The sequence below is a fragment of the Anolis sagrei genome, chromosome 7, assembly GCF_037176765.1.
Source record: "Anolis sagrei isolate rAnoSag1 chromosome 7, rAnoSag1.mat, whole genome shotgun sequence".
Taxonomy (NCBI): Eukaryota; Metazoa; Chordata; class Lepidosauria; order Squamata; family Dactyloidae; genus Anolis; species Anolis sagrei.
The window spans coordinates 19,868,215-19,881,004 of record NC_090027.1 but is presented as its reverse complement, the minus strand read 5'-3'; positions in this window follow the sequence as shown (position 1 = coordinate 19,881,004).

Genomic DNA, 12,790 nt, shown 5'->3' with positions numbered 1-12,790 from the left:
GAAATTGTTTGGTTATCTATAGCTGTCAATCGATGTTATTTTGCACCGGTTGAATTGCTCCCCCAGCTCAATTGTTTGACTCCACCCCTTCCCAGGGAAGAGGGCAGTGCTTTCTTTTCATTCCACCATCAAACAACTCAGCAGATGGACATGAGAAAGGCTTGGCTCTAAAGCCCTCAGTCAAGTCATCTCTTATCACCAATTCTTAAGTTTGTACTCTTAAGATTCACCCTGTTCACCCTGGACGACATTGCGGAATCTTAAGCACCTTCAAACCAGTCCTTTGGCATCAAGAGGAAGACTTTGCGCCTTCAATATAGGTCATTGGACTGGGGTTGTGAATGTTCCGACTTTCACAGCCATTGAGAAAGAGGGAACTTGGAAAGCTTCTCAGCTGGAAAACTCCATGGACCCAAGACTCCAGAGACTGTAATGTATGCTTTCTTTGCCCCTGTTGAAACATCAAGTTTATGCCTAAGAAAGATAACTCATTGTGAACAATAAATACTATTTCGAGTTATCTATAGTGTCTTGATCCTTGAGAGTTCCAGTTCTCTAAAGGAGGGCAAGAAACAATCCCCTGGGGAAAAGATGCCACGTCCATGTTTCTTTCACTAAGAAGTAAAGCCCCAGGCGTGACGGCATAGTCACTGCAAAGGAGATTCATCAGCTAATGCAAGCTGTTTATGGTGATTGTGTTGACGTGAGTACTGTGCGTCATTGGGCGAGTAAGTTTAAAGATGTTGAGGTGGGAACATCTGACTTGCGTGACAAAGAGTTGGACGTCCTGTGACAGCAACTACTGAGTTTCATAAGCAAAAGGTTGACAGATTGATTCAGGATGATCATTGTATCACTCAGAGAGAAATTTCAAGCATAATCAGCATTTCACAAGAACGTGTGGGTCACATTATTGCTTTGCTTGGCTATCAGAAGATCTGTGCATGATGAGTACCCAGGATGCTGATGCCTGAAATGAAAGAGCACAGACTTGAAACTTCAGAGACTGGATCTCACCACCGTACGACATCCTCCATACAGTCCAGATTTAGCACCGTCTGACTTCTATTTGTTCTCGATAATGAAAGAAGATCTGTGTGGACATCATTATGCTTCTGATGAAGACGTTGAGAGAACTGTGAGATGCTGGTTGCAGAAACAGAGTGTCGACTTCTTCCGTGACAGCTTCAGAAAACTTGTTCATCGTTGGCAGAAATGTATCCAATTGTCTGGTGATTATGTGGAAAGGTGAATACTGGTAGTTAAAGAACACATTCTAAGGATCAGTTCTGCATCTGATTTATTAAAATATTCCCATCCAAACCCAAGTAACGAAGGTGGAGGCATTACTTTTCATTCAACCCTCATATTTGCTTCCAGCCAGAAGGTGGCTGCAAATCAGCATGGAGCCATGAAGCTAACCAGGTGGTGCTGGTTAGCTTCATGGCTCCATTTTAGCCCTAGTTTGAGTGGAATAGAACTTATTTTAGAACAAGGAGTTATTCTGAAGTAAACCCACCAATTCCAGAATGTCCTTACTTATGGACTAATTGTTCTGCCTGGTTGAATGCCCTTCTGCCTTTCTCTTTGTCTATATTAAAGTCATTTTGTTCCACGCTGGACATTTTCATAAAACAGCTAGCATGCTGTACAATCATATTGTTTCCCCCATCCTCCTTCTTATGGGATTGCTCGTCCCCTGGTTTGGACCACTGTATGCCGATCACCACAGTCCAGGTAAGAGCACCATCTTTGCTAGCTTGAAAGACCATCTCCCATTTGCCCCATTGCAAAATAGGTGGGAATGGAAGGGAAAGGGGGAAACTGGATATTGTGCCTGGTTTGTGGCAAACATTTGTTGGCATGTGTCATTCAGGTCTGACCAAATCCTCTTACCCTATATTTTCCCCATGTTTCTTGTTGACATGTATCCAAATGTAAAATGTTTACTGAACAAGTTGGCAGACTATATCAGACACAGGCAATGAAACAGAACAAATGCATACAATATGTGATCGGTTTAAAAGACATGGAAGAGACTCTATTACTACTGCAATCAAACCTGTCTTTCCCTCTTATACTGCCTGCTTCAGTGGGTTAAACCCCTGTGCCGCCAGGACTGAAGACTGACAGGTTCGCAGATTCGAACCTTCAGTCTCCTTCTTCCTTATATGTGATTTTGCACATGCGTTGTAATGTTGTGTGTATATAATTGTATATATGTGTATATATGTGTGTTTGTGTGTATAGGTAAAGGTAAAGGTAGTCCCCTGACATTAAGTGCAGTCATGTCTGACTCTGGGGTGTGGTGCTCATCTCCATTTCTAAGCCGAAGAGCCAGCGTTGTCCGTAGACACCTCCAAGGTCATGTGGCCGGCATGACTGCAGGGAACGCCCTTACCTTCCCGCCGGAGCGGTACCTATTGATCTACTCACATTTGCATGTTTTCGAACTGCTAGGTTGGCAGAAGCTAGGGCTGACAGCGGAAGCTCACGCTGCTCCTCGGAATCGAACCTGCGACCTTTTGATCAACAAGCTCAGCAGCTCAGTGCTTTAACCCACTGCGCCACCGGGGGCTCCGTTTGTGTGTATATATTTGCGTATTTATATGTGTAGGAGCCCCCGGTGGCGCCACCGGGGGCTCCATTTGTGTGTATATATGTGTGTATATATTTGCGTATTTCTATTTATATGTGTAGGAGCCCCCGGTGGCGCAGTGGGTTAAAGCACTGAGCTGCTGAGCTTGTTGATCGAAAGGTCGCAGGTTCGATTCCCGGGAGCGGCGTGAGCTTCCGCTGTCAGCCCTAGCTTCTGCCAACCTAGCAGTTCGAAAACATGCAAATGTGAGTAGATCAATAGGCACCGCTCCAGCGGGAAGGTAAGGGCGCTCCCTGCAGTCATGCCGGCCACATGACCTTGGAGGTGTCTACGGACAACGCTGGCTCTTCGGCTTAGAAATGGAGATGAGCACCACACCCCAGAGTCAGACATGACTGGACTTAATGTCAGGGGACTACCTTTACCTTTTATTTATATGTGTATATGTATATTGTGTATATAAGTGTGCTTGTGTATATGCAGATATGTGTGTATATGTATATGTGTATATTTGTGTGTGCTTGCATATATATGTGTGTGTGTGTCTCTATGTGTGCATGTGTATATGTATAATTCTGTGTTTATATGTGTATATGTATATTGTGTATATATGTGTGCGTGCGTATATATGTGTATGTCTGTATGTATGTGTGCTTGTGTATATGTGTATGAACGTATGTGTATATGTATACATGGTTTATTTTGGGGGTTTTTTAAAGTCCATCCCGCTGTTTATTTGTGTGTTTTTAGGGGTGATGGACACTCGTTGACCTGAGAGGTGTCTTGTGTCCAAATTTGGTGTCAATTCATTCATGGTTTTTTGAGTTATGTTAATCCCACAAATGAACATTACATTTTTATTTATATAGATTTTTTTTTGTCATGTCAGGAGCAACTTGAGAAACTGCAAGTCACTTCTGGTGTGAGAGAATTGGCCGTCTGCAAGGATGTTGCCCAGGGGACGCCTGGATGATTTGATGTTTTTATCATCCTTGTGGGAGGCTTCTCTCATGTCCCTGCATGAGGAGCTGGAGCTGATAGAGGGAGCTCATCCGCCTCTCCCCGGATTCGAACCTGCGACCTGTTGGTCTTCAGTCCTGCCGGCACAGGGGTTTAACCCACTGTGCCACCGGGGGCTCCTATTTATATAGATTATATCATATCATATTATATATAATGTATATATGTCAGGCAAGGGCAAACTTTTGGAAACAGGAGTTTAAAATTTGACAAACAGACTGGACTAGTGGCAGACAGATATAGAATGTTTGGAGAAAAAAAAACATGAAAAATTTCCTATGAACACTGCACATATCTCAGTTGTGGTGCAAAAAAGAAAGACCATTGTTCTGAGCCCAATCATATCCTACAGCACTGCTTTTTTGCTTCCTATTTGTCATAATAAGGTAAAGGTTTCCCCCTGACATTAAGTCCAGTCGTGTCCGACTCAGGGGTGTGGTGCTCATCTCCATTTCTCAGTCGAAGAACCAGCATTGTCCATAGACACCTCCAAGGTCATGTGGCCGGCATGACTGCACGGAGCGCTGTTTCCTTCCCGCCAGAGCAACTATTGATCTACTCTCATTTGCATGTTTTTGAACTGCTAGGTTGGCAGAAGCTGGGGCTGACAGCGAGAGCTTACGCTGCTCCCTGGATTCGAACTTGCAACCTTTCGGTCAAGAAGTTCAGCAGCTCAGTGGTTTAACCCACTGCGCCACCGGAGGTTCCTAATAATATTATATTATACTTTAATATTATATGATATCATAATATTATCATTATATCATATCATATGATGCACCAACTCCACTGGCTACCAATCTGCTACCGGGCTCAATTCAAAGTGCTGGCGTTGGCCTTTAAAGCCCTAAACGGTTCCGGCCCAAGCTACCTATCCGACCACATCTCTGCCTATGAACCCACCAGGACTTTGAGATCTTCCGGGGAGGCCCTGCTCTCGATCCCGCCTGCTTCTCAAGCACGGCTGGCGGGGACGAGAGATAGAGCCTTCTTGGTGGTGGCTCCTCGGCTGTGGAATGCCCTTCCTACGGACATTAGACTAGCACCATCTCTAATGATATTTTAATGTTGTGAACCGCTGTGAGTTGCCTTCGGGCTGAGAACAGCGGTATATAAGTAAGGTAAATAAATAAATAAATAAATAAATAAATAATCATAGTATAATAATAATATTATATTATATCATAATATTCTGGGACTTTTTCTGAGACAATATTGATATACATTTCCTTTCTCTTTCCTCCCCCTAGTTTCTTACCCTCCAAAGTGCCAACTGAGAAAACACCAGGGACGTTGCAATGGAAGGTTTGAACAGTATTACTTTGACATAAGAAGTAAGCGATGTAAGCCTTTCACTTTTTTTGGCTGTGGAGGCAATAAGAATAGGTTCGTAACGCTGCTGGACTGTCTTCTCAGCTGTGAAAACATGGGTAGGAAAAATAACTGACTTTTCTGCAACCTGGGTGACCAATTTTATATTGTCTATCCCTTTTTACATTATTTATATTCTATTCTAGCTCTAATAATGCTCTAATAATGCAATACCCCATCTACATGATAGAAAAAGGCATGGGTTTGTATTGGGGTGGGCAGTCTTTTTGCCAAGGAAGGAAACTGAGATAAGCCCCCACCCCCCACACTACTTTTAAGAAAAATAAGGCCGGAAAGCACCTGATGAATCAGCCTGGACACAGCATATTATTTGAGAACACAGAAATGCTGGACCACTCTCACAACCACCATGTCAGACTACACAGAGAAGCCATTGAAATCCACAAGCATGTGGACAATTTCAACAGAAAGGAGGAAACCATGAAAATGAACAAAATCTGGCTACCAGTATTAAAAAACTCTAAAATTACAACAGCAAAACAGCAGAGAGGAAACAACCAGGCACATCTTAACACCTCTCAAAAAAAAGGTTTTCCCAGGCTCAGGCTGGCCTTCAAATGCTAATGAAGGTGATCAGTTGAAACATTCACACCTAGCCCCAGCAGGGAAGAGCTCCTTGCCCCACCCCAGCCATTCCACGGATATATAAACCCATTGTCCTATTTCCAACACACCTCACTACCTCTGAGGATGCTTGCCATAGATGCAGGCGAAACGTCAGGAGAAATGCCTCTAGAACATGGCCCTATAGCCCGAAAAAACCCACAAGAACCTAAAATAAGGGTTGTTGTCTTTACTCCCATGCTTGAGGCCAGAGCTGTTCATGTTCCTGCTGTTTATTTATTTATTGATTTATTATTTCAAGTATTTCTACCCCATCCTTCTCAACCCTGGAAGGGGGACTCAGGATGGCTCACATACATACAAACAACAATATAATAACAGTTTAAAACAATAGATAGTTTTTCATAGCCGGAATCACTGGGTTGTTGTAGGTTTTTTTTGGGCTATATGGCCATGTTCTAGAGGCATTCTCTCCTGACGTTTTGCCTGCATCTATGGCAAGCATCCTCAGAGGTTGTGAGACCTCACAACCTCTGAGGATGCTTGCCATAGATGCAGGCAAAACGTCAGGAGAGAATGCCTCTAGAACATGACATTATGGCCGGAAAAATCTACAACAACCCAATAATAATAATAATAATAATAATAATAATAATAATAAGGTTCTTGTAGGTTTTTTCGGGCTATAGGGCCATGTTCTAGAGGCATTTCTCCTGACGTTTCACTTGCATCTATGGCAAGCATCCTCAGAGGTAGTGAGGTCTGTTGGAAATAGGAAAATGGGTTTATATATCTGTGGAATGACTGGGGTGGGGCAAAGAGCTCTTCTCTGCTGGAGCTAGGTGTGAATGTTTCAGCTGACCACCTTCATTAGCATTTGAAGGCCTGGCTGAGCCTGGGAAAATGTTTTGTTGAGAGGTGTTAAGATGTGCCTGGTTGTTTCCTCTCTGCTGTTTTACTGTAGTAATTTTAGAGTTTTTTAATACTGGTAGCCAGATTTTGTTCATTTTCATGGTCTCTTCCTTTCTGTTGAAATTGTCCACATGCTTGTGGATTTCAATGGCTTCTCTGTGTAGTTTGACATGGTGGTTGTTGGTGTGGTCCAGCATTTCTGTGTTCTCAAATAATATGCTGTGTCCAGGCTGGTGAGAGGGATCCTCTCACCTCTGCAGGAGTCTACCGTATACCATGCAGCTGTGGACAAGTCTACATAGGGACCACCAAACGCAGCAGCATTGCCCGAACACGAATCCAGGAACATGAAAGGCACTGCAGACTACTTCAACCAGAGAAGTCAGCCATAGCAGAGCACCTGATGAACCAACCTGGACACAGCATATTATTTGAGAACACAGACGGCTAGTTTAAAATGGCACATGCTCCCTGTGACTGTCTTTATCCATGTGATGTTCATATTTTATATCAATCTTGACTTTTCTTTTTCCTTTTTCATGCCCTTGCACTCCTCCAGACCGTTTGCCAACAAGATGTTCGTTGCATAAATCCGTAGGATGGTGCTCTTCATCTGTTCGCCGTTTTTACTATGACACTGAAAGAAGGATGTGTGCGCCATTTATTTATGGAGGTTGCCTAGGCAATAATAATAACTTTGAGACTATGAAAGAGTGCAGGCAGGAATGCCAGCAATATGGTAAGAGTTAAGTGCTTTTCCATATTTTTATTTATTTATTTATTTACAGTATTTATATTCCGCCCTTCTCACCCCGCAGGGGACTCAGGGCGGATTACAATGTACATATACATGGCAAACATTCAATGCCATAGATAGACAACATATATAGACAGACACAGAGGCAATTTAACTTTTTCCATGAGGGTATTCTGGCCACTAGGGGAGCTGTCGCTTCACCCTCCATTTGTGACACTAATGAAGTACTTCCTCATTCTTTGCAGGCTTGCTGGAGATTTTTATGGCATCGTAAATTAGTTAAATTAGCCTCCCTGCATAGGCGGTACCTAAATTTCCATATTCTTTTCAGAACAACAAAATAACTCTTCCTCTGTATTGTCGAAGGCTTTCATGGCTGGAATCACTAGGTTCTTGTGGGTTTTTTCGGGCTATAGAGCCATGTTCTAGAGGCATTTCTCCTGACGTTTCGCCTGCATCTATGGCAAGCATCCTCAGAGGTTGAGAAGGTCTGTTGGAAGTAGGAAAAATGGGTTTATATATCTGTGGAATGGCTGGGGTGGGGCAAGGAGCTCTTCCCTGCTGCAGTTAGGTGTGAATGTTTAGCTGATCACCTTCATTAGCATTTGAAAGGCCTGCCTGAGCCTGGGAAAATCTGTTGCTGGGAGGTGTTAATCTGTGCCTAGTTTTTTCCTCTCTGTTGTTTAGCTGTTATAATTTTAGAGTTTAAATTTATAATTTTCAAGGAACATGAAAGGCACTGCAGACTACTTCAACCAGAGAAGTCAGCCATAGCAGAGCACCTGATGAACCAGCCTGGACACAGCATATTATTTGAGAACACAGAAATGCTGGACCACACCAACAACCACCATGTCAGACTACACAGAGAAGCCATTGAAATCCACAAGCATGTGGACAATTTAAACAGAAAGGAAGAAACCATGAAAATGAACAAAATCTGGCTACCAGTATTAAAAAAACTCTAAAATTATAACAGCTAAACAACAGAGAGGAAAAATCCAGGCACAGATTAACACCTCCTAGCAACAGATTTTCCCAGGCTCAGCCAGGCCTTCAAATGCTAATGAAGGTGGTCAGTTGAAACATTCACACCTAGCTCCAGCAGGGAAGAGCTCCTTGCCCCACCCCAGCCATTCCACAGATATATAAACCCATTTTCCCTACTTCCAACAGACCTTCTCAACCTCTGAGGATGCTTGCCATAGATGCAGGTGAAACGTCAGGAGAAATGCCTCTAGAACATGGCTCTATAGCCCGAAAAAACCCACAAGAACCTAACTCTTCCTCTTCTCTTAAAAAAAGGGAAGGCAAATGCTTTATGAGTTTGTAGTACAGTGGTTCTCAACCTTCCTAATGCCGCGACCCCTGAATACAGTTCCTCATGTTGTGGTGACCCCCAACCATAACCCTAACATTATGAATCGCCATGTAAATAATGATCTGCAGGATGTACTTTCATTCACTGGAGCAAATTTGACACAAATATCTGGTATGCCCAAATTTGAATACTGGTGGGGTTGGCAGGGGATTGATTTTGTCATTAGGAAGTTGTAGTTGCTGGGATTTATAGTTCACCTACAATCAAAGAACATTCTGAACTCCATCAATGATGGAACTGAACCAAAGTTGGCACAGAGAACTCCCATGATCAACAGAAAATACTGGAAAGGTTTGGTGGGCATTGACCTTGAGTTTTGGAGTTGTGGTTTGCCTACATCCAGAGAGCACTGTGGGCTCAAACAATGATGGATCTGGACCAAACTTGGCACGGATACTCAATATGCCCAAATGTGAACACTGATGGGGTTTGGGGAAAATAGACTTTGACATTTGGGAATTGTAGATACTGGGATTTATAGTTCACCTACAATCAAGGAGCGTTCTGATTCCCACCAATGATGGAATAGGGCCAAACTTCCCACACAGAACCCCCATGACCAACAGAAAATACTGTGTTTTCTGATGGTCTTTGGTGATCCCTCTGATACCCCTTCATGACCCCCTCAGGGGTCTCGACCTCCAGGTTGAGAAACACTGTTGTAGTAGGATTTGAAAAACGTAAACAACATTCTTTTGTCTTGGACTGTTTTCTGGTATGATAATTCCTTCTGCAATGTTGTATTTCTCTTATCCAGTTATTTTCTTTCTTTCTTTTAATTTCAAGGCATACTGGAACTAGAGATGAGGGGAGGGTACCCTATCCCTCAGTCTGTAGGGTATGAGTATATTTTGAGTATGTTTATTTGGAATTGGGTGGCCAGGGAGGATGAGGGATTCCGTTAGTGTACTACACCTACTGCTGCTCAACAGTCTCCCTTCCTGAGTTGGGGTGGTTCCACACAGACAATGAAACTAAGTTTGAAACCATCTTGAAGTTGGGATATCTACAAAATGTAATCCCCAACGTGCACTGCAACATACACACAACCAGAAAAACTCACCAGAAATTCTTAAATAAGCCATAAAATCCACTGCGGGTGATCAGTGTATAGTCGATGCAGAGGCGGTACCCAAGATCAAAATCTGGAGCGCTTGTGAGGACAGGGTCAGCACTGATGTATTTGTGAGTAGAAACTGATTGTTGGAAGTAGGCTTGTTTGATCAAGAAAAAATTTGGTTCTAAACTCGCTTCGTTTCCAGGGGGCGCCAGCGTTTCGAATTTCTGAGGACTTCCGAAATTTAAGATTTCAAAATTTCGAAATTTACGAAATTTCGTTAATTACGAAACGATTCGTTAATGGCGGACGCGATTGCGCAATGCGCTAGAAACACCTCCAAACGGGACAGGGGGAACTTCTGAAGCATCCCTCTCCCTCTGTTGCTGACTGTTGGTGATAAAACTTACAACTAACAGAAACCAAATTAAAATAAATTCAGGATGAAATTGAAATACATTAAGTTAGTAAAAATACAAATTAAAATCACTTAAAATTAATAAATTAATAAATTAATAAATTAATAAATTAATAAATTAATAAAATAATAAAATAATAAAATAAATAATAAAATAAATAATAAAATAAATAATAAAATAAATAATAAAATAATAAAATAAGTAATGAGATAATAAAATATCTCCAGGAGGAGGAGGAGGAGGAGGATGGGGAGGAAAGGCAACGCTGGCACCTTTTCTCTCCTTCCTTCCCGTCTTAATAATTACGAAATAATTATGAAATAATTACAAAATAATTACGAAATAATTACGAAATAATTATGAAAATTTGGAAAAATTGTTTCGATTCTTAATTACTCTTCACACTATTCCTGCATGGCTCAATATTGGATCGTAAGCTAATTTAAATGCGAATTAATAACGACTTTAGAAACTAACGAACACGATCAAACAAGCCTAGTTGGAAGATAAACAAACACCTCCCTCCCGAAGAGAAAACTACAGAGTTCCCATGAGAACATCTACTTTCTGCCCCTTTGTTGGGGTCTTGCTTTAGCTCTGATTCCTATTGGACTGAATGCTTCCCATCAGCGCATATTGCCAAATGAGGGAAGGAGGGGGGAAATCCAGTATTCGGATTGATCAACACTTCCACACTAAGCACATCTCTATGATCACTGCTCCAGCCCTCAGCTGGTTTATGGGGTGTCTGTGAAGGTGTATCAAACGAAATCAATTCTCTTTAATCAAACCCCATCCTGACTTTGGTTTAAATGGCTTTGTATGAACAGTCTTAGCTTCTGCTCATGATCTTGGGGGTGGTTTTGGAAATGGTGGCTTTTTGCTGAGCCTGGGAAAATGTTCTGTTGAGAGGTGTTAAGATGTGCCTGGTTGTTTCCTCTCTGCTGTTTTGCTGTAGTAATTTTAGAGTTTTTTTTAATACTGGTAGCCAGATTTTGTTCATTTTCATGGTTTCCTCCTTTCTGTTGAAATTGTCCACATGCTTGTGGATTTCAGTGGCTTCTCTGTGTAGTCTGACATGGTGGTTGTTGGTGTGGTCCAGCATTTCTGTGTTCTCAAATAATATGCTGTGTCCAGGCTGGTTCATCAGGTGCTCTGCTATGGCTGACTTCTCTGGTTGAAGTAGTCTGCAGTGCCTTTCATGTTCCTGGATTCGTGTTTGGGCAATGCTGCGTTTGGTGGTCCCTATGTAGACTTGTCCACAGCTGCATGGTATACGGTAGACTCCTGCAGAGGTGAGAGGATCCCTCTCACCAGCCTGGACACAGCATATTATTTGAGAACACAGAAATGCTGGACCACTCCAACAACCACCATGTCAGACTACACAGAGAAGCCATTGAAATCCACAAGCATGTGGACAATTTCAACAGAAAGGAGGAGACCATGAAAATGAACAAAATCTGGCTACCAGTATTTAAAAAACTCTAAAATTACTACAGCAAAACAGCAGAGAGGTAACAACCAGGCACATCTTAACACCTCTCAACAGAACATTTTCCCAGGCTCAGCCAGGCCTTCAAATGCTAATGAAGGTGGTCAGCTGAAACATTCACACCTAGCTTCAGCAAGGAAGAGCTCTTTGCCCCACCCCAGTCATTCCATAGATATATAAACCCATTTTCCTATTTCCAACAGACCTCACTACCTCTGAGGATGCTTGCCATAGATGCAGGCGAAACGTCAGGAGAAATGCCTCTAGAACATGGCCCTATAGCCCGAAAAAACCTACAAGAACCTTATTATTATTATTATTATTATTATTATTATTATTATTATTATTATTGGGTTGTTGTAGGAGGAGCTTCTTGTTGTTCTGCTTTGAACTGGATTATCTGAATCAACACTGCCAGTGTAGATGGGGCCTAAATCACTAGCACTCTGGTAGAGACGGCTAGATAATTTTTATGCCACAGCTCCTATGATCCCATAACATTGAGCCTAGCAGTTTAAGTATTGAGTGCATTCAATTCTACCTGCCGAGACATGCCATGGAGAAGAAGAAGAAGAAAAAACTCCTCAGGGTGCATCTATCCTGTAGAACTGACTCACTCTGACACTGTTCTAACTATCATGGCTGAATGATAAGGCATGAGATTTTGCAGTTTTACAAGGTTTTCCTCTTTCTGCCAAAAAGTGCAATTCCCAGGATACCATAGAATCTGCATCGTGGGAGGGCGCAGGAACCCAGGGCTTGGCCAGCAAGCGAGTGAGCGCACACCTGGCTTGCCTGCCCTGCGCAAGTGACACACGTGGCTGCCAGCCCAGGCTTCATTTGGATATGGTGGCACTTAACCCTTTTGCTTCTGGGCGGCACAGCTGCTTTTCCTCTTTTCCGTGCCTTCCCGGTGCGCTTCCGTTGTTTGCCTCTTTATGGAATGCCGGCAAGGGAGAGACCAGGATGGCCCAGGCAAGGGAAGCCAAGGCCTGGCAAGTGGCCTATACTTTTCCTGGCAGGGAGAGGGCGGGTGGGCCTTGGGGGTGCCACAGAGTGCCCTGAGGGGATTGGCGCTCTACACAAATGCGTAATTTGCCTAATGCTTCAGCCGCCCCTGCGTTTCACCTATATTTATGGCAGGCATCCTCAGGGGTTGAGGGGTCTGTTGGAAATGAGGCAAGTGAGGTTATA